Source organism: Stegostoma tigrinum, chromosome 17, assembly GCF_030684315.1.
Source record: "Stegostoma tigrinum isolate sSteTig4 chromosome 17, sSteTig4.hap1, whole genome shotgun sequence".
Lineage (NCBI taxonomy): Eukaryota > Metazoa > Chordata > Chondrichthyes > Orectolobiformes > Stegostomatidae > Stegostoma > Stegostoma tigrinum.
In genome coordinates this window covers 33,557,295-33,580,541 of record NC_081370.1, presented here as the reverse complement: position 1 = coordinate 33,580,541, position 23,247 = coordinate 33,557,295, and the positions used below count along the sequence as shown (strand labels likewise).

General features: G+C 40.8%; 1 protein-coding gene across 11 annotated transcripts in view; it reads left to right on the top strand.

The window, feature by feature from the left end:
• Positions 1–23,247, top strand: part of plekha7b (pleckstrin homology domain containing, family A member 7b) — a 442,105-nt gene that overhangs the window by 179,335 nt on the left and 239,523 nt on the right. The window contains exon 1 of one of the 11 annotated variants that reach the window (XM_059652063.1): positions 12,479–12,499. The exons of the other annotated variants lie outside the window; for them this stretch is intronic. The gene's annotated coding sequence lies outside the window, so the exon portion shown is untranslated. Of the gene's footprint in view, positions 1–12,478; positions 12,500–23,247 lie in introns of those variants that run through there. 11 annotated transcript variants of the gene reach the window in all.

Genomic DNA, 23,247 nt, shown 5'->3' with positions numbered 1-23,247 from the left:
TGTTTTTTTTTTTGGTCGTCGATACTATCTGAGGCCGACATTAGATTGAATGTTTACATCCCAATTATAATTGAATACAAGTTAATCTAAATGGAACTTTTGGGTCTTTGGCAGAAAGTTACCCCCTGATTTGAAGACTGAGCCCAGGTCCCATACCAGAAACATAAATGCACGATCCAGGCAGGCAATACAAAGGGAGTACTGCTTTGGCAGAGGTGTTATTGAAATGAGACATCAGACAAAAACCAAATTTTCCTCCTTGGACTTTAACATATCCCATTGTAATATTGGATGATAGATGGAATGTTTTTGTCCAGCCAAACATTTCTCCCCTAACCAGCAGTGCTGACAATCATTTAGCTGGTCCTTCCTATAACAGTTTTTACAGGATCATGCCTTGAGAAAATTGGCTGCAGCGTTTCTCTACGTTACAGCAATGACTACACGTTTGCTTTAAAAACACGCGTTCAGTGTCTGTGGAACTGGTAACGGTGCTGCTTGGACAAGTTTTTTTTTAATCTGTGGATTTTCATGATTGGGATACATAACCTTCCAATGATAAGAATAGTTTCTGGTCCCGACACTTTAAGGTGGTACCAAAAGTGCAGATGTTACTTCATAAAATAAATACCTATGAAGAAAGCAATGACTCCACGTTGTTCAGTACATCATTTTACCAATGTCATTCCTTCTTCAAACGATTACCATGTCCAATTGTTGCTTTTTACCTTTAACATAACTCCACCAATTTTGCATCCATTACTCATTTTGAAATGTTTTATTTGGAAATCTATTCCATGCATGGATCATTGCACAATGAACATCTTGACATCAGTCTTCAATTTGCTTTGGCTGAGTTGATCCTGTGTTGCCTTCTCTGTGAATTTGGATTAATGTGATAGTTCAGACTTTTCCACTTCTCTCATTAGCTTAAATGTCACAACAGGATGACCCTTCAGTCTTCATCTTTCAAGACTGGAAAGACTATGGTGGCTTTTGATTGCAGCTTGAGCAACACAGGTCAGGCAGTTTAATATTTTGAGTTGGGTTGATAGTTCCATTGGATAACATTCTAACAAAGATGAGATTACCATGACTTGCAGATGACTTTGAGATTGTTCTTCCTTTTCAGTCTTATCCTTTAAGTTCTGCTCTTTCAAATAGAGGCTTTTGTAAGCCTGCGGTGCGGTCAGTTCTTTTGTAGCTATTGTTGCATCTAGGCTTTTATAACTACACTGCTATTTCATATTGCTAACTGCTGCTTTTTGAGTAGAAATTCACTCATTGTGTGAAATGCGAAACAGGGCAGGGCATAAGTGAGAGAGATAATGGGAACCACAGATGCTGGAGAATCCAAGATAATAAAATGTGAGGCTGGATGAACACAGCAGGCCCAGCAGCATCTCAGGAGCACAAAAGCTGACATTTCGGGCCTAGACCCTTCATCAGAGAGGGGGATGGGGTGAGGGTTCTGGAATAAATAGGGAGAGAGGGGGAGGCGGACCGAAGATGGAGAGAAAAGAAGATAGGTGGAGAGAGTATAGGTGGGGAGGTAGGGAGGGGATAGGTCAGTCCAGGGAAGACGGACAGGTCAAGGAGGTGGGATGAGGTTAGTAGGTAGGAGATGGGGTTGCGGCTTGGGTGGGAGGAAGGGATGGGTGAGAGGCAGAGACAGGTTGGACTGGTTTTGGGATGCAGTGGGTGGAGGGGAAGAGCTGGGCTGGTTGTGTGGTGCAGTGGGGGGGAGGGGACAAACTGGGCTGGTTTAGGGATGCGGTGGGGGAAGGGGAGATTTTGAAACTGGTGAAGTCCACATTGACGCCAATAGGCTGCAGGGTTCCCAAGCGGAATATGAGTTGCTGTTCCTGCAACCTTCGGGTGGCGTCATTGTGGCACTGCAGGAGGCCCATGATGGACATGTCATCTAAAGAATGGGAGGGGGAGTGGAAATGGTTTGCGACTGGGAGGTGCAGTTGTTTATTGCGAACCGAGCGGAGGTGTTCTGCAAAGTGGTCCCCAAGCCTCCGCTTGGTTTCCCCAATGTAGAGGAAGCCACACCGGGTACAGTGGATGCAGTATACCACATTGGCAGATGTGCAGGTGAACCTCTGCTTAATGTGGAATGCCATCTTGGGGCCTGGGATAGGGGTGAGGGAGGAGGTGTGGGGGCAAGTGTAGCATTTCCTGCGGTTGCAGGGGAAGTTGCCGGGTGTGGTGGGGTTGGAGGGCAGTGTGGAGCGAACAAGGGAGTAGTTATTGTTCAATACCAAAGGCTAGGTAAATGTGGAAGAGTAGCACTGTTAATCAGGAATTGCATTGGCCTAGTAGTTAGGGAGGGCGTTGGTGTAGAGTTTGGTTTGCATGAAAATGAGAATAGATGAGTAGGCAATGGCCGAGTGGTGGTATTGCTATAATGTTAAACCAGGATTTAAATCCTGTCATGGCACAGAGTGAAATTTGAATTCGGTTGTAATCTGGAGTTAAGAACCTAATGATGACCAAGAAACCATTGTTGGTTGTTGGGGGAAAATCCCATATGATTCACTGACGTTCTTTTGGGAAGAAAGTCTGCCCTCTTTACCTGGTCTGTCCAACATGGGACTCTAGACCCACAGCAATGTGGTTGATTAATAACTGCCCTCTGGGCAATTTGGGATGGACAATAAATGCAGGCCTGGCCAGTGATGCCCACATCCCAAGAATGAATTTTAAAAAAACAAAATTTAATTTGAATTTCTCATTAGAACTACAATATGAGCTGTGCTCCAACTTCTGTCTGTTTGTCTCTAAGTTATTTAGGTCAGTGCTGTGGTTTGAGTCAAACATATAATCAATTGCCTGGCAATTGCAAAAAAAACACTTTTTAGTTTATATAGTACAAAGGTATACTGAACCTTGGGTTTTCCATGTATTCAGTTCAAGGAGTTTAAGGGGGGGATGAAATGAGCAATGAGATGCATTGATAGAAATATTAAATATCTTGAAAATCCACCACTTGACCTGTACAAGTAATTGATTTAATCAATTTTGCTTTGCTTTGTCTGCTGTGACTAAAATCTCTACTTAGTTATTTTCATATTTTCAAGTCACTTTTCTGTTGCAGTATCTAAAATTATAATTAATGCTTTTGGACTTAAGTTGACCTAGCTGAGTAATTTCAGGTTTTGAATTTCTGAGCAGTATAGTTTGAGGAATGGAAGCAATGGTGTCAACTGAGAATCACTGAATTCATTGTTTTAGCCTCAATTTTTGTTTGCTGTTCCCTGTTGTACTGGATCCATTTATTACCATAAATCATTTTGTTTTAAAGTTGTTTTTGTAGTTGATGCAAATTGTCCAACCATCAATTTGAATTTTTCCTTGTCTCTATCTTTTGTTTGGCAGCATTGATTCCCTGAGATATCAATAAGTTTCTTTAAATACTATTAAGATTAATAATCTGAATATGGTGATTTCTTTTCCCCCATGAAAATGCTGGTACTCACTTTCTGAAAAAATGTTCTTTTCTTGTTGGCCTTCATAATTGAATTAAAATTATGATCATGTTAGGCAAATGGATGATAAATTCAGTGCAATTAGGTTGAAGACATCATCATTGTCTCGTCATAGATGTAGTTTGCTGATCTGAGAGTGCATTTGTTTGGTTTTCACTGCAATACACTCCATATTATAGTTTGGCTCTTTCTGAACTTTTGTTTCTGTTGCTGCCAAATTTTCTATCTTCACGTCCTCGTTTTCTCCTTTTTTGCTCTCCTCTTCTCTCCCTCATGTCTCCTTTTCTCTCTCCTAGTGCCCCCCCCGCACCCCTTTCTTTCTCTCTCCCTCAACCTTCCCTAAATTTAACACAACTGCCAATCAATTACAATCAGTGATGTTTCCTTTTCGTTTTCCCAATGTACTTCCTTCTTGGAGGCATTGATTCCTTGTTTGGGAAAGAGTTCCACTAGAGCAGTTGCTTTCAAGTATCTTACCCAAATGACACTGTCTGAGCCTCGACAGTCACTGTTAGCAAGCTTTCATCTCTCGTGTTCTCATGTAATTTGTTGTTAATCTCAATCTAATCCAAACATTACATCATTTACACCATTTTCTGGCTTAGACCCCTTAAAGGGGCTCCATACACCATACAAATACACCATTTTAAGTAGTTGTGATTTCTTCCAAAATCAAAGAGAACCAAAAGACTGATCATTGGGGGTGAAATTGGCCTGTGATAAGATGCACTTAAAATGCCTGATATTCAATTCTGTTGAGCTCGAGTCAAAATTGTATTTAGACAGTTCGATGAATTAATTCAAAAGGAGAATACAAAGAAGGTCCCTAGGAAGGTTGGTGTCTTAAGGGTTGTAGCATGTGTACTTGAATGCAAAACAAAAAATGCAGAGCTCAACCATGAAACTTACGGAATGAATTTCCTTTCAGATATCCTTGGAATCCCAGGTGAATTTGCAGGTGCACACCAAAAATCTATACTCGGGCAGCTTTAAATTTTTGTTCCAGATGGTAGAGATTTTTTGAAATGAAATGAATTTGTTGATTATCTTTTGGAAGTTTTGCTCTTTCAAATAATCTTGTCCGTCTTTTTTTTAGACGAGAAAACATCCTCTGTGAGAAAGATAGTATAATGTGTGGAGAAGTTTTATTGAATCCTGTTTTGTGTGGAGACTTTTGATCTTATCATTGCTTTGATGTTCAGCAAACAAAACTTGGGCTGCAATTGTTTTTTTGAGTTGTCTGTATTAGGTGAAGACATGCAGAGAAAATACACTTTAGTGCTACTGCAAAATGAACCTGGAATTTGACTTTGTAATTCTTCGGTCAATGTTGCGTGTTTGATCTAATTTGCACTCGTACAGCAACATGAAAAGTATTGTCTGTGATTATAGTTCTGTACCTTTTGTTGGCAAACTGGTGAGCACACGCAAATCAGAAAGACCATTCTGGGCTCTAATTACAGTGCAAATTGACCCCTGATATTTACCCAGGTGATAAGTGGATGCAAACAAACCTGAGGTGACAACTTCCAAGGGCAGTTAGAAAAATCTGCTATTAAAAATGGATGCTATTAAAGGTTCAATAGCAAGCATATCAAACAAGTTTTTGAGCCCCTTTGAAAGTGCTAATAAGGGGTGTAAGCCAGAAACCCATTTATGCTCAGTCAGCAAGTATCATCAGACCCATCACACCTGCAAGCTGCCTAACAATTCCAAACGAGATTGGGATATAGCTTAAAATGGTGCAGTCCATAAAAATGCAAATTTTAAAAATCTAATACTTTTAAAAGTAAAACAAAAGAAGTCCACAGTAACATGCTATGCAATTGACAACCATCTCTCACCACTACTCCCATTTATTGTCTTGCATCCCATTTGCTGATCAAGCAGCCCGTTATGAATGACAAGCTGTAGCAGATTAATGGAATAAATTGAGGCTTTGGGTAAATTTTATACTATGTCCAGATTTCTCAGCACCTTGCTGCACTCAAATTATGCCAACTCTGCTAATAGTTAGAGAAAAAAGGTGAAGTATTTCTATTAACATGGGAACAAACCCTTGCCTGTGATCACAGCGGAGACACTGCCAATTACAAGTAAAAGAGTTTCCAAACTGCAAGTGTCACTTCTCTTTTGACTGGGCGTGTGTACGTATGTGCGTTCTCTTCAAAAACAGACCTGCCAAACCATAAAACTGGAGAGATCATAATGTGGAGGTGCCAGTGTTGGGCTGGAGTGGACAATGTCAGAAGGCACACAACATCATGCTCCGAAAGCTTGTAATTTCAAATTAGCCTGTTGGGCTATAATAAAAACTGCGGGTGCTGCAAATCAGGAACAAAAACAAAGTTGCTGGAAAAGCTCAGCATCTGGCAGCAGCACTGCAGAAAAAAATCAGCTTTAACGTTTCGGGGTCCGGTGAACGGTGTTGTGAGGAAGGGTCACTGAACCCGAAACGTTAACCTTGACTTTTTTTCTTCACGGGTGCTGCCAGACCTGCTGAGCTTTTCCAGCAACTTCTGGTTTTGTTCCTGTTGGACCATAACCTGTTGTCGTGTGACTTCTGACCTTGGGGAGATCATAAGAGCAAATTTTTCATATTTTGATGAGAAATGGGAGTTGAGAAGTTATCGTTTTGAATTCTTGAACTGAGCTGATGAACAGTAATAAATATTTTCTGATCACGTACATTCCTGCATTTTAGATGCCATATTATAATTTGGTTATCTTATCAAAGCCAGCTGGCTACAGAATATACTATTAATAATAGTCACTGATATGATCAAATGCCCCAAATTAGAATTTTAACTTGAAGCATTAATGTGGATCACTCTTTCCCTGTTTAATTTCAATTTAAATGCATGTTATTAGCTGGGAAAAATTACAACATGAGTTGATATTAATCAAGATCACTCTGTTTCACAGGACACTGTCTCAGACTGCCAAACACATTTGAGAAGTTTGCAAACTTACTTTTGTATGTCTTGGTTTTGTTCTGGGCAGTAACACAAAGTAGGTGAGAGTGAGACACCATCTGAAGATGAACTAAGGAGTTTTCCAACTGCTTTAGTCACCAACCTGAAAGACAGGATAGAGCTGGGAAAGAAGGAAGCAATGAAGAAAGGCATGGAGTCATATGCAAGGAAACAGACCCTTAGAGCCATCCTGTCTGCACCAATCAGACATCCCAATCCGACCTCGCCCCATTTGCCAGCATTTGGCTCATATCACTCTAAACACTTCCTATTCATATACCCATCCAGATGCCTTTTTAATTGTTGTAATTTTACCCATCTCCATTACTACTACTGGCAACTTTCTACCTCCATGCACCACACTCTGTGAAAAGGTTACCTCTTGGGTCCTTTTTTTAAAAATCTTTCTCCTCTCAACATAAATCCATGCCCTCTAGTTTTGGAGTCTCTCGCCCTCAAAAAAAAGACCTGGCCTATTCACCCTATCCATGCCCCACTTAACCTTATAAACCTGTTACGGTCACCATCCCATCTCATTGCTCCAGAAAAGAGAGCCCTAACCTGTCAGCCTCTCCGTATAACTCAAACCCTCCAGTTCTAGTAACATGCTCGTCTAACTTTTCTGCACTATCTCAAGTTTAACATCCTTCCTATAGCAGGAACAGCAGAACTGTCTGCAGTATTATAAAGTTGGCCTCGCCCACGTTCTATACAGCTGACTGTGTTAGCAGAATGATAGCGAAAGTAACTTGGAAAGCTAAGAATTTCAATGGATCCAAATGATCCATACACTGAGACATATTATTACATCTTGCCAAGGCAAGGGTAATTATTGCTTTCATTGTGAAGGATGGTTACCAGCAAATAAGGCACGACGTGCAAGTACCATGAGAGTAGCTGTGCAGTGTGCAGAACATCCATCAGTCTGAGAATACACTGTTTAGTAATACAAGTTACCACAGCAGTTACCATTGATCCATCCTTGTTTTGGGTGAATGTGCTCAAGTGAATTAATTCATTAGAACAGTTGGAAATGCGAAATGAATTCACAGTGAACTACTTAATATTTTAGCATGAATTCTATTGGGTGATGCCCGTTAATGCAATCCTTTTTGATTGTTCTACGGTTAGTTAGCCATAGTTGCATGTGGGTGTGGGTGACAAATGCATGAAAGCTTAAAAAGAATGGAAGGTTGCTTGAGTTTGCACTTTTCCTTGTGGTCCTCCGACTTGTTTCTGAATTGAGCATTAATTTGGTCAACAGTCTGTACTCTTCAGTTCTGAAAGAAATGTCTAGTTGGCAGCATGCTCAACAATCTAATGGAATGTCTCTTATTTGTGGAACTGGATGAAAATAGTGTATTGTTTTCACATAGCTGTGGGAGTTAGAATTGCAGTGCACTTGAAAATTTAGATTGCGTTGCAGTGAGCAAAGTTCAAGAAGTTTATAAGCAATTTCTACAACTCATGAGCATGTGAATATTATGGACAATCCTAAAAACGGCCTCATCACTGACACATTCTTGATCCTTTGTAACTGTAACATTGCTTGTCAAAATAAGCAAAAGTGTATTATTAGTAGTATTGCAATAGTTGAAGAAAGGAAAATCAAATATTTTATCGCTGCTGTAGACTGAAAACTGCATGACAATTCAATAAATAATTGAAACCACTTATGCTTTATATTATTGTTATTCGTATTTCCTTGTGGCTGTTATACCGGTTACACCTGTTACTTCCTCCCATCTAATGTATGTTCTGTAAAATTTTAAGATTAGACCAGATTGATGGAGGGTTACTGATCAGAAAGAGACTCCTGTTGTGAGGGTTTTATAATTGAACATTACACTTTGTGCCAGGTAGGGGAAAAATAAGCTGCTGTATCTGTGCTTACTGACCATCAATCTCTTTGCTGGATGTATACGCACTAAGATGTTGGGTATGAAAAATATTTGTTCATCAGTGATTTTACTCCATAATCTCTGATCATGGTGATATTTGTTCCGAAACATGAGTAGCCTCTTCTACGAGGTATGTACTGTATGTTAGAGAGAGAGAGAGAGAGAGCACACAAAAAAAGACAATAGTGCAACCGAAGGGTCATTATCCCAAAGGTGAAGGGAGAAATTGATTTTGGTCATTTAGCCTGGCTTTGGTTTTAGAAGTGCCATCAGGGAAGGAGTTCTTTCTGTGTGCTTCGCAATCTGTATGATAAAGTTTTCCATGCTCTATTTGGTACCTCTGTGTATAAACCGAGTATATTCCAGTCTCCGTCCTTTGTCAAATTCTTCTTCGAGGTTTTAGTGGTTGCAAGCAATCATAAGAGATTTTGCTTCTAGTCCTATACACAAGCCTGTTTCAGTCATCACCCTTGTCAAAACATAACTTCTATTCACCTTCCTAACTCTATCCATACAATTATGCAATCCCTATAATGTGAACTCTTGTGGTACACAGTGGTCGAAAACACCCTCAACTGTGTCTCTCGCATTTCCCACAACTCATCCCTCACACCCCCTCCCTGCAATAACAACCAAAACAGGATCCCCCTCACCCTCACATACCACCCCACCAACCTGCAGATACAATGCATCATTCTCTGACACTTCCGCCATCTGCAATCCGACCCCACCACCAAAGACAGTTTTCCCTCCCCAAGCTTCTCTGCTTTCGGGAGGGACCACTCTCTCCGTGACTCCCTCATCCGCTGCACACTCCCCATCACCCCCAGCACTTTCCCCTACAACAACAGGAAAACAGGAAGTGCTACGCCCCCCCCCCGCAACACTCCCATTCCAGGCCCAAGAAGACCTTTCACATCAGGCAGATGTTCACCTGCACATCTACTAATGTGGTATACTGTATCCACTGCTCCCGTTGTGGCCTCATCTACTTTGGGGAAACCAAGTGGAGGCTTGGGGACGGCACTGTGGAACACCTGCGCTCGGTTCGCACCAAACAACTGCACCTCCCAGTCACAAACCATTTCAACTCCCTGTCCTACTCCTTGGATAACATGTCTCTTCTGGGCCTCCTGCAGTGCCACAATGATGCCACCCAAAGGTTGCAGGAACAGCACCTCATTTTGCTTGGGAAGCCTGCAGCTCAATGGTATCAAGGTGGACTTCACAAGCTTCAAAATCTCCCCTACCCCTACCCCAACTGCATCCCAAAACAGCCCAGCTCGTATCTGCCTCCCTAACCTGTCCTTCCTTTCTACCCAACCCCCCCCCCCACCACCTCAAGTCCCCACCCCCTTAACCTGTCGTCCTCCCCGGACCGACCTAAACCCTCCCTTCTTCCCACCGACACTCGCCTTTACTGACCCCAACCCCGCGCCCTTGGCCTGTCTGTCTCCTCTCCACCTATCTTCTCCTTTATTCATCTTCTATCTGCCTCCCCATTTCTACCTATTTATTTCGGAATCCCCTTCGCCTCCCCTATTTCTGAAGAAGGGTCTAGACCCCAAATGTCAGCTTTCCTGCCCCTCTGATGCTGCTTGGCTCCATGTGTTTATCCAGCTCTACATCTTGTTGTCTCAGCTGTTTTCATTACACTTACATGACATTGTGGCTCATATCTCTTTGCTGATCTAATTGCAGGTAGGCCTTTTGATCGCTGCCTGTTATTCTCCTATACTTACTCCTTGCTCTGGAAAGCTCATTTCTGTTAGTTAAAGCGCCTTTATCCCAGTTTTACTCAGATGTTTTTGTCCCCTTCACATTGACCGCCTGTGATCCTTCTATTCACCCTATCCTGGCATAGTTACTCCTTTGGTGTCAACTTAACATTTGTTTTTTGGGGCAAGTAATCTTGTTCAGTGTCTCAATCACTTTGTCTCTGTTCAGTCAGCTCTTTATCTACGATAGTAGGCACTGCTGATGCTGGAGAATCTGAGATAACAAGGTGTACAGCTGGATGAACACAGCAGGTCAAATAGCATCAGAGGAGCACGAAGGCTGATGCTTTGGGCCTAGACCCTTCTTCAGAAGGGACTTTATCTATCACAGTTTGTTCCCTGTAATTGTCCAACATGTGTATGGGAAGTGTCGAGTGCCACATCATTTCGTATGACTTGTTCAGATTCTGTAAGTGTGTAATGCACCCTAACTGGTTGCCTTGCTGCAATATTACTGTTTTTTTTCCAATTGATCCCTCTGACCTTACCTACACCATTCCACTCTTCCTGATGTCTCTTTTGTAATCTAACATGTTCCCTGGGTTAAAATTTATTTTTGGCCTACTATGATGCCATGAGTCTCATGAATTTTTCTCTGAAACTGCTGCCTTAATCAATGTAATTTTCCCTGCAAGCCAGTCAAAAAAATGAAGGTAATTGTAATCCCTTCCCAAACACAGCAATGTTGGTTCAAACACTGAGGGAGTTTATGGATCTATCCCAACAATCAATTGATAGGGACCCCCAACCATCCGGAGTGATTTTTTTCACATGATCTGCCCAGGTCAGGGCAAATGTTAATTTCCAATCTGGTTGATCTGCTAGGATTTTATGAAGCATAAAATCTGACTGGCTTTTCTTTCTTATACTGTATTACTGCAGGGAGATTGTACTGCAGTTATCACTTCTACAATGTCCTGATCTTCATTCCTATCTCTAAATGTGTCAATGGCGTAACACCTTCTTGGAGCCTCCAGTCAGGTCCCTGTATCCTTTTACACCACTTTTTGTCTGTTAGTCTTTTTTGACTTGCTGTCTGTTATTGTAGACTGGTTAGACCGTAAGACATAGGAGTGGAAGTAAGGCCATTCGGCCCATCAAGTCCACTCTGCTGTTTAAATCATGACTGGGCATTTCAACTCCACTTCCCTGCACTCTCCCCGTAGCCCTTGATTCCTTGATTCCTTCCTACAAGAATTTGTCGATCTCCACCTTGAAGGCATCCAACGTCCCGGCCTCCACTGCACTCCGTGGCAATGAATTCCACAAGCCCACCACACTCTGGCTGAAGAAATGTCATCTCATTTCAGCTTTAAATTTACCCCCTCTAATTTTATGGCTGTGCCCACGGGTCCTAGTCGCCCTGCCTAACAGAAACAACTTCCTAGCGTCCACCCTTTCTAAGCCATACATTATCTTGTAAGTTTCTATTAGATTTCCCCTCAACCTTCTGAACTCTAATGAGTACAATCCCAGGATCCTTAGCCGTTCATCATATGTTAAACCTACCATTCCAGGAATCACCCGTGTGAGTCTCCGCTGGACGCGCTCCAGGGCTAGTATGTCCTTCCTGAGGTGTGGCGCCCAAAATTGGACACAGTATTCTAAATGGGGCTTAACTAGAGCTTTATAAAGCCTCCAGAAGCACATCGCTGCTTTTATATTCCAACCCTCTTGAGATAAACGACAACATTACATTTCCTTTCTTAATCTTGGACTCTAACTGCAAGTTAACTTTTAGAGAATCCTGGACCAACACTCCCAGATCCCTTTGTACTTCTGCTTTACGAATTTCCCACCATTTAGAAAATAGTCCATGCCGATATTCTTTTTTCCAAAGTGCAAAACCTTACATTTACTCACATTGAATTTCATCAGCCATTTCCTGGACCACTTTCCTAAACTGTCTAAATCTTTCTGCAGCTTCCCCACCTCCTCAGTACTACCTGCCTGTTAAATCTAGTTACCATAATTACAAAGTGAGAGATGAAAATGCTTTTCTCCTTTTCCTACACTTTCAAGCCCAATGCTACAAGTTTGTTAAAAGTCACTTGCTGAATGGGAGATTTATAATGCGCTATGCCTACACTTAATGCCTATTTTCTTTTAACTTTGGTCACATTTCTTGCTGATCTCTTCAAGACATTTGCTGCAGACATCATCCTTTATTCTGCATTTTTTAGTAGGATTTTTAATCTGTGGGGAAAACACATGATGTTTTGAATATTGCTGTTCAAGCTCCTTGGAGACTTTGTTACAGACCTCTGGAGCAATTTGGACTTGAACCCCAGGCTTAGAAGTAGGGATACTGCCGCTTCATCACAAGACTGCTGAGCTGATGTAGTTTTAAGGTAATTCAACATTATTCTTTGAATTTCCATCTCCTGATACCAATAGCACAAACCTAATATTTTGATTTGAGAAATTTCATCTTGCTGAAGGATTTAATCCATTTAACTTAATGCCTTAAATGATTTAACCTACTGTTGAGCCTTTACAAAGATGGCCTGTTCAACATGAAGTATATTTCATTTGACACTATCTGTGCTAATTAATGCTTTATCCAGCTATGTTACAGGAATGATAACTCTTCACATATTTCAGCATTTTATCATCCTCAAACCTGAAACACAGCGAGTGTTCAGCTTCTTGCGCATTAAGATTTGCATATTAAAGAGTTAGGGCTAAAATTTTTGGAAATATGTTATGTCCCATATTATAGATGTACAATCTGTCCAACACGCACACAATTAAATGAGTCTGCAACTGAAACGTCCATTGCTGGATTGAAGGTTCTTGCAGCCAATACAATTCTGTATCTGTCCGATATCACCACTGTGTCCTTCCAAACTTCAATGATGCGCATTATTTCAAAAACCTTGTTATTCCGGCTTAGTTTATTCCGTAACGATATTTCACATTGCGTCTTAAATGCTGGCAGACAATATGGTGGACATTCCTGGGGTTTATTCTTCTATGTTTCCCACTTTCTCTTGTCTGTATAACTACTAGAGGCTTCTCTATTGTCATCCCTTTTTAGTGATGTTTCTATCTTTTTGTAGTGATTCTTGCCTCTATCTGAGTAGTCTTGACAGTTCCACTCCATTTGAACCTTGAGTGTAAAATTTATCTCCTTAACCAATTTCTTTTCTTTGAGCTTGGTGTTGATTTCTGTCTGACAATCAGTGAGGACTTTTGTGAACGAGACTACAAAAAGCAAGTTGCTACTTTACTTGTAAACATACTTTTCCTTTCTTAAATTTCCTTAAATTTAAACAATTGCGCCCATGTTTCTGAGCAGAATTTGAATATCACTGTCACTATTGCATTGCAGAATGATGTTGTGGATTCAATTTATTCCTCTTCTATATGTGGAGATTAAAAAGTTCATTAAGGAATGCATCAGTGCAATATTCTATGGCATCACGTTCCCAGTGGATCAAAATGCTCTGCCTAGGTACATGAATTATGTCTACTGTCTTGAGTGGATGATCACTTATTTTCAGTGTGGAAACAGGCCTTCAGCCCAGCAAGTCCCCACCCAGACCTATCCCCCTCTAACCCACCTAATCTATGCATCCCTAAGCACAATGGGCAATTTAGCATGGCTAATCCACCTTGCCTGCGCATCCTTGGCTGAGAGAGGAAAACAGAACACCCGGAGGAAACCCATGCAGACGTGGGGAGAATATATGTACTCCACCCAGACAGTCGTCCGAGGGCGGAATCGAATCCGGGTCCCTGGCACTGAGAGGCAGCAGTGCTAAACAGCGAGCCACTATGTCACCCCAGTTTTGAAAGTATTGTAGCTAGAATTAGATTTTGTTCCTGCACTTGCCCTTTTGCCTTGTTCTAGTGATCTGAAGTCTATAGCTGGTATCCTCTTAAAATTTTGTGTGGCTTTGGTGAGGATGTTCACTTTCTGCCAAGGACATGATGTTGGCAACATGCAGACATGTACACACACAACCTAGGATGTTTTCATATGCAATTTTTAAGAATTGTTATTGATTTCACAACGTGGTCAGCACTTGAATGAGTTGAAGAGAGAGGTTCACTTTGTTAAATCTGCAAGATTTTGAGAGCTCTGTCCAAGAAACCCATTGCATGTGATGAGTGCAAGTCTTCCTGATGAAATACCAAACTACAGATGTAGCTTGAAATGACATCAGGAGCCAAGGGCTGTACCAATTCAGTGAGTTCATTGCTTTTCTAAGATTAGTACAAGCAACTAAATGTGAAAGCAAATGGTTTGTAATCAGAATAATACAAAATGACTATCTCTATTTGCATCGTTAGGCTGCCATCTGCCTCACTGGAAATGTCTGTTTAATGGTGGACCCGATTTTCTTGAAAGCCGTAAATCGCTATTTGCTATAGTTATCTCTGAGGGACTTTGAGCATCTGGCATTTGAGCAAGTGGCATCTTCTTTTGGAAGCATTTACAAGCTTGAAATATTTCAACATTCTATTTACTGTTAGAAAAATGGAACGATCTTCCAGTTTCTGTTGTTAGAAAATAGATTGCAGCCTCATTAATATTTTCTGAATGTCCTGTTTGATTACTAAGGCTGTCTGCTGCCTAGAAATGTCTCATTTATTTGAAATTGCAAACTGTAATATTTGCAATTTGCAGCATATTGGGGCCTGGACTATTTGAAGGACAAGTAGGATAGACATTTAGGGGCAGAATATTCATGTAAGTTGAACAATAAATTCTGTTCAGCATTTTAACAATTGGAAGCAAAAAATCATAAGGCATTTATAAGTGTAATGGGCGTTGTGACCTTCTCTTAATGTCATTTGCTGCGGCATTTCATGTTGCTTTGTGACAGCATCCTTCAGTTTCTACATTCTTTTTTGAAAAGCTGTGTTGATGTAGCATAACAATTTTTAAATTTTGGGAGGAATACATTTTAATTCTGTTCTGCCCTGTAAAGACCATGCAGGGTTGAAAAATTCAGCACTTTCTGCAGAGCTTGATTTTACTCCACTGTGGTTAACACCAAAGTGCAGAAATCTTGACAGAGCCCATATAATTCCAAAAGCATTCTATACACGCATGTTATGCTGTTAAATACATTTGAGTGAAAATTATTGTACTGTCATGTTTTAGGGTATTTTTGCACTGTAACTTCATAACCAATCAAGAAGGTTGTGGGGGTCAGATTGCGAAGAAATCCTGCACACCATCAAAAATTGATGCATGTGGACAGTGTTGTTGAATTCATTCCTTAAGAATCAAATCTTTTGTATACCATTGGTGTTCTGACAACTTCTGAAAAAGCCAACACTGATTTTAAACTTCATGTTTACAAATCTCTGCAGTATAAATGGAACATCAGAAGACTGGTTTTCTTGTTCTTCTCCTAATTGTAATTCTGGGAAATGAGGTGGAGTTAATATCACTTAAAAAAATAACAAGTTTGGTCTGGATTTTGCATTAAGCATTATATTGAGACTATCAACTTTTAATGTTATTATAGATTATATATTACACCAGCATCTGGAGTCTGAGCATGTATATGGAGATGAAGTCGAAATATTGAAGTTTGTGTTTTTGTCTCATCTCTTTTTTTGTACTTGACCTAGAGGCTCACCAACCATGTAGGTCCATGAAGTAGGTATATTTGCCAATAGTCGGGCAATAAAAATGCCAGGGAAAGTTGAGGCTCGTGGATTCAGGTGCAAATTAATTTTTAATGTTAAGGTAACAGAATTCTTCCAAAATACTTCTGTATGGCATTGGAAATGCAGTGTTATAAGAATTGTGGAGTCTCAAACTTTCAGAATTAAATTAAGTTCAGGAAGGACATACTAGCCCTAGAGCGTGTCCAGCGGAGATTCACATGGATGATTCCTGGAATGGTAGGTTTAATGTATGGTGAACAGCTAAGGATCCTGGGATTGTACTCATTAGAGTTTAGAAGGTTGAGAGGGGATCTAATAGAAACTTACAAGATAATGTATGGCTTAGAAAGGGTGGACGCTCGGACGTTGTTTCCGTTAGGCGGGGAGACTAGGACCCGTGGGCACAGCCTTAAAATTAGAGGGGGTAAATTTAAAACGGAAATGATACGACATTTCTTCAGCCAGAGAGTGGTGGGCTTGTGGAATTCATTGCCGCAGAGTGCAGTGGAGACCGGGATGTTGGATGCCTTCAAGGCAGAGATCGACAAATTCTTGTAGCAAGGAATCAAGGGCTACGGGGAGAGTGCAGGGAAGTGGAGCTGAAGTCCCCATCAGCTATGATTTAAATGGCGGAGTGGACCTGATGGGCCGAATGGCCTTACTTCCACTCCTATGTCTTATGGTCTTATGGTCTAAGTTGGTAAAACAAAACACATTTGTACTTTATCCCATTTTATATGTATCTTAATTCCACCTAGCTTTCCATTTTTAAAAAAATTTACTTTTTTATGGGTCGCAAATGAATTAAATATTCCAGCTGCTACTTCCTGCTTTAGACTATGCTTTTCTCAGCTTCAATCTGGTTCAACTACCATATTACTTGAACTATTCATACATGCCAACCTGCCCTGATAGGGGCCCCACATAGGATCAGACCCCCGATGCTTGTCGGGTGCCAAGTGAGCCACAGTGTGTTTGTGGGCAGCTGTGAACATCATGAGTGGTGGGCAGACACAATATCTGGAAGGACCCCAAAAGCTCTGTTAAACAAGGGCATTGTACGGATAATGTTTTATATGGTAAATTACTCTCTGAACCATGTGGAATTATAAGCATTGTGTGGCAGATGAGAGCATAGCTATCAAAGGTCTTTGGCCTTTATTTCCTGCTCTTTCTATAGAGTTTGAGTGTACCAGTCTTGTAAGTGAGTACTTCATTTTAAGATGTTCCACTGCTGGAAATAACAGTCATGCAACTCTCCAAATAATTGTGTGGTTATAGGTTTCTGATGGACAGAGAAGTTCAGTTTAATTGATTTGTCATTAGTTTGCTGTACTTTGCAGAGATTTGTCTGATTTAAGGAAAGCTCATGACTTCGACATCTGTCAACTGCACAGGGAAAGGGATTTGGCTCTCAGTTCACCTGTTACGTACTAATTGAAATATTGGGGCAATTTTATTTCTGTCCTTTCTAACTCCTCATTAGCGTTTGGTTTTCAGTTTGAAGTGTGTCTTGATTTGTACTGTTACAGATGAAAAATTATCTTAAATTTTACAAAGTTGATAATTTGCCGTATTTCCAGAGCAAAACCAACATTGCAGACAAACCTGAATCTACTTTTGCCTGATGTCCTGTTTTAAGCTTGGGCTGCTTTTCCAACTTTTTTCTGCATTCTCCTTTTCCCAGGCAGCACTATGGAAAATTCTACCATCTTTCTGGGGCTGATGTGATTCTTTGGGTCACCATGTACTTGCAGAAGGATGCTGAAAATTCTTGTGAACATATTTGTGTTGCTTAACTGCTGATACTGTACCATGGATTGCCTGTGTCAAGACTTTGCATTGTATACAGTAATAATGACATCAGATTTTCCTGATGGGTTGAAAATAGAGATGGATTGTTTGGTTCGTGAGGTTCTCAATGGCTTGGTCAGTAAATTCAATAAATAGCTGCATGATGTTGGCAGGAATTGCATCAAGTTCAATTACAGTTAGCAATGATTTGGTTTATTTTGGCCAAAACCAAAGTTTTAACTTGTTTTTTCTAATTGTTTGTTTATGTCTGGTTAAACAAGTCAAAAACCGACCAACTGACCCAGTTCAGTGGACGGGTTGTGAAGCTACTGGTGTGTTCAAACGTGGATGTTTGGATGCAACAGTATTAGGCTTTCAAACTTAGATTTATATGTGGAATTACAATGTGGAATCAGGTCGTTCAGCCCATCAAGTCGACACAAACCCTTCAAAGAGCATCCTACCCAGACTCAACCCCCTACCCTTTTCCTCTAACCTTATATTTCCCGTGGCTAATTCACCTAGCCTACACATCCCTGGACACCATGAGCAATTAAGTACAGCCATCCACCTCACCTCATCTTTGGACTGTGGGGGTGATCCTGGAGCACCAGGGAGAAACCCAGTCAGACACAAGAAGAATGTGCAAATTTCGCACAATTGTCGGGGTGTAATCCAACCCGGGCCCCTGGCACTGTGAGGCAGCTGTACTAACCACTGAATCACCATGCTGCCCATACTTTGACATACAATAAACTCAAGCAACTACTTTTGTTAGTCTCAAAGCTTGTGCATGGCCAGTTGCACCCTGTGTGTATAACTGCATCCTGGACCTTGGAGAGGAGTGTCATTTTCGAAGAATGTGGGGAGTGCTCACATTGTTCACCTGATTTGATTGATTGGACTGCTGTCCATTGGACTTGATTTTGAATCTCTCCAAGTGAACTGACCTCTGCAGCAGTGATACAGGAATTAACCTTGCCCCGGGCAAAGCTCAGCCAAGGTTTCTTGCCTAAGCTTTCAAGGAATTCTTACCAGGCTGGGAAGAGCACAAGAGAAAATTGGATGAGATAAAGATAGGATCCACTCAGCTTTGATGCTCCCATGGCCATAAATATGGGTCCGTATCTGAGCAATTTATTGGACAACAACTGCTTGTGGAATTGTAGCCCAGTGTGAATTATTGCCCTGTTGAGAAGACAGCATATAATTGGAGAGGGGAACATGGGGGTTGGTTTGTTACATTGGCTCAGATTTCACAGTCAGTGCCCAAAACACTGAAGCTTAGTGCTGACCAAAGAGAGAGCTACCCATGAGATTTGGCAAACTCTGTGGATTTCACCTTTTGACTGATGTTCAATTTTAGCATCAGCCCAAGGGGTTCTCTGTCTGGCCATAATGATCTAATTAAGCAGACTAAACAATCAATAATATTGAAGAATGCTTTCAGAAGTCTTGCACTCTTTATGCTCAGTTATTAATCATGCAGGTTGAATTAAGTTTGAAACTACAATTCCTTTAATTTTTTTAAATTTTAAAAACCAGTTAAGTGGTTTTTAACCCTGATGTAGGAATTGTTATGCTATTGATATAAAATTTAAGTTTTTTTTTCCAAGCTAGAAAAGAGAGGCTGGATAGGCTTGGGCTTTGTTCGCAGGAGTGGATGAAGTTGAGAGATGACCGTTCAGAATGTTATAAAATAATGAGGGATGTAGATAGAGTTAATGGTAGTTGCCTTTTCCCTAGAATGGGATATTTCAAGATCGGGTGACATATATTTTTAAGGTGAGAGGAACAAGATTTAAAAAAAAGATATAAGAGGCAAAGTTTTTTTTAGAGGGTGGTTCGCATGTGGAATGAACTTCATGAGGAAGTGGTGGATGAGAGCACAATTAGATCGCTTAAAAGACATTTGGGTAAGTACATGTATAGGAAATGTTTGAAGGGACATGGACGAGGATCAGGCAAGTGGGATTAGTTTAGTTTGGGATAATTTTGACATGGACTGTTTAACTGAAAGGTCTGTTTCAGTGTTGTATGAAAGTGATTTTACAGTGAGAGTAACAACATAAAAGTTGGAAAATTCTTGTCAATTCTGGCAACTTTGAAAGACTTCCATTTGCTGGGATTTCAACACTGCACTCTAGAGGTGTAAAATTACTGATGGCAGCTTTTGGATGTCATGCATAACTGCATATGGGCACAGTCAACAATTGACCAAGAACAGTACAACTCTGCAGTGATAACAAAGTGTGGAGTTGGATGAACACAGCAGACGAAGCAGCATCTCAGGAGCACAAAAGCTGATGTTTCGGGCCTAGACCCTTCATCAGAAAAGGGGGAGGGGAAGGAGATTCCGAAATAACTAGGGAGAGAGGGGGAGGGGACTGAAAATGGATAGAGGAGAAGATAGGTGGAGAGGAGAGTATGGGTGGGGAGATAGGGAGGGGATAAGCCAGTCCGGGGAGGACAGACCGGTCAAGGTGGCGGGATGAGGTTAGTAGGTAGGAAATGGACATGCGGCTTGAGGTGGGAGGAGGGGATAGGTGAGGGGAAGAACAGGTCAGGGAGGCGGTGACGAGCTGGGCTGGTTTTGGGATGCAGTGGGGGGAGGGGAGATTTTTTTTATTGTCGAATTGCTTGCTATTGTCTAAACTTAGTGATTTCTCACACAACTGTTAAATCTTCTTTTGCACGTGCACAAAAATACTACTGACGTTGTGAAAACTGAAGAATTATGACTTGCACTCGTTAAATCATATCTGTTCCTTTCTGTGGAGCTGTTGCCCCCAAAATCACACTTAAAAGTTACTTGTGAATTGCAGTTTTATTTTGAGGCATGCTGTGCTAAATATTGAGAAACGTACTTGGTGGAACTGGGATGGGGAGGCAGAACTAGGTAGGGAGGGGAACTAGCGACAACAAGCTGTCGAGCTGGATGAACACACCAGGCCAAGCAGCATCAGAGGAGCAGGAAGGCTGACGTTTTGGGCCTAGACCCTTCAGAAAATGACCTGACTAGAACTAACCTCCTTTGTGAAAACTTGCTTGAAATAGAAGTGCTTTTCATAGTGTTTGTGGTTCCTCAACCTGGCTAATGTGACAACGTACTGCTTATTACCTGCTCAAATGGATGACAATTTCTGATCAGTTTTGGCCAATTTTAACTGAAGCACCAATTAGTCACCGAAACAGAGATAAATAATTCTGCTAAGTATAGCATAAATAGCTAGATAGTGCAGTTGATTTGCCAGAGCTGAATTAAATTGCACTTTTACTTGCATGGTGTGGAGAATGTGTATTTAGAGTGAATGAAGAATTGGATCAGTCTTCATTCCAACTGATATCACAGAGCAGTTGCTACAGTGCAAAAATTTCCACATTGTGCTTTGTATTTAATAGAAAATTACAACTAGCTACAGCATGCTGATGAGGGATAACTTTTTCTTTGTCCCTTTTGGGGCAAACATTTCTATGCTTGAGAGAAAATGGAAAGAATGTTTACATTGTGCAGAATAGAACACTGAAGGGTAGTGAAATTCACAGGCAGACTTCTATTAGAAACCTTTACTAATGTCTTAAATTTTGCCTTAATCTGGGAGAAAAATGCAGTTGTTTTCTGTCATTGCTCAAGCTACTTGGAGTGTTCAATTTCATCATGTCTAAACCATCATGATCTCTCATCATTTGTTTGCTTTTCTGAGTTGTCATTGCTGATCCTGGTTTCAGTTTACCTTTTGATTTGGGCTCAGAAAGTTCTGCTGTTGTACAACGTACTATTTAGCACCCTAGCTCCAATCTTGAGTGAAGCATATTGAATTTGAATAACAGCGACCATGATACAACGTATATTTTAACATTGTGCGTATTGGCTTCTATTATCTACACAGATAATGGGATGCTGTTTTGCTACTAGCATCTCTTCGAGAAAGCACTGCTGTCTCAATAATTGACAAGCAGAATAAATTTACTGCCTTGTGGTTGAATCCTTTAGTGACCAAAGGGTGATCATCCTTCATTTCTCATCAGCTATGTCAAGGTTCTGATTTTTTTTCCTTGGGCTGAGAAAAATAATATGTTGGCTTATCTTTGTTGAACTGCATAATTTAAAAACAATGCAACAATATGCAGGCCAGGAACAGGCCTGCCCCAATTTCTCATCCTTATTTAGACCTGCTATTTATTGTCCATTTGTGGTTTCTATCCCTCTGTTAGCTTCCCGTTCATGTGTCTGTCAAGATATACTTTAAATGCATGAATTGGCCAAATTCCAGACCATTGCAATCCATGGCATGTCTCTCAATCCCTTGAATTTTTTAGTTAATTTGCATATTCATTTCCTTGCATGATTCAGCCCCTTAGAGTTTGCGGGCATTCTAACTCGATACATGCAAAAGCAAGGAATCTCTCATTTACTTTTGTACTTCAATGGGATGTGGGTCTTGCTGGGAAGGCCAGCATTTATTGCCCATTTCTAATTTCTCTTGGTGAATTGCCACGCCATCTTAGATCATTGTTAAGAGCCAACTGACTGTGGTTCTGGAGTTACATGTTTGCCTGACCAAATAAGGATGACCGAGTCCCTTCCTGAAATGACATTAGTGAGCCAAATGACCATAAATGATAGTTTCATGATTGTTACTATGATGAGCTTTATTTGCAGATTTATGAATTGGTTTAAGCCTGCACCTGTAGTGGGATTGAGCCCATGTCTTGAGAGTATTAGCCTGGGCCTTTGGATTTTCTAGTTCTGTTGTATTATTACCATGTTACCATCTTTGTTAGTGTATTGGATCTTAGGAGGTTGTGTAGAAGTGGTTGAATAGGAAAAGCTTGAAATAATTGTATGCTTATTATGTCCCTGACCACTATTTACAAGTACACAACACCACAAGAATCTAAGAAGTAGGAACCTGCACACATTTCAGCCTCTTGAGCCTGTCGTCCAATTCCGATAAGCTGGAGAAGGCGAGCTGTGATCTCAACTCCACTCTGCCATTCAATTCTCAGATTCTCAATTTCTGTAAGAGTCCAAAAATTGTATTTTGGCCTTGAAGATACTCGACCACGAACCATTCGCAGTTGTAAGGTGGAGAATTCGGATGGTTCATGACCGTCTGAACAAATAGTGCAAAATTGCTGACCTCTTAGTCTCGGTTTGTGTCCCCTTGTTCTGGACTCTTCAACCAAAGGAAATAATCTCTCGGGATCGATTTTTGTTGACATTTCAGTATCTAATGTGTTTCAAGAAAATCACCATATTCTTCTAAATTCCATAAAATGTGGCGTCATTCTACTTAGTTTCCTTACTGGAAAGCTTTTACATCACTGCAATCAAACATTTGTTGCACTATCTCTAATCAAATATATCTTTCCTACAGTATGGGAACCCAGAATTTACCTAGCCAACCAGAGTTGGAGTCTTTCCAAAGCCCCACAAAGTTACAGCATGCCTTCCTTGGTCTAAGACTCCAACTGTCTTGCAATAAAAGGTCAGCATAACATTTGTTTGCTCAGCTGTTTGCTGTGTCTGTATGATGCCTTCCTGTTACCTTGGATGTCAACCCTTTCAGTGTTATCTTTTCATCTTTTTAATTATTTTGTCAACATATTTTAAAAAAAAATCTACCAAAATGAGTATCCTTAAAACCCTGCATGGGGAAGTATTTTCATG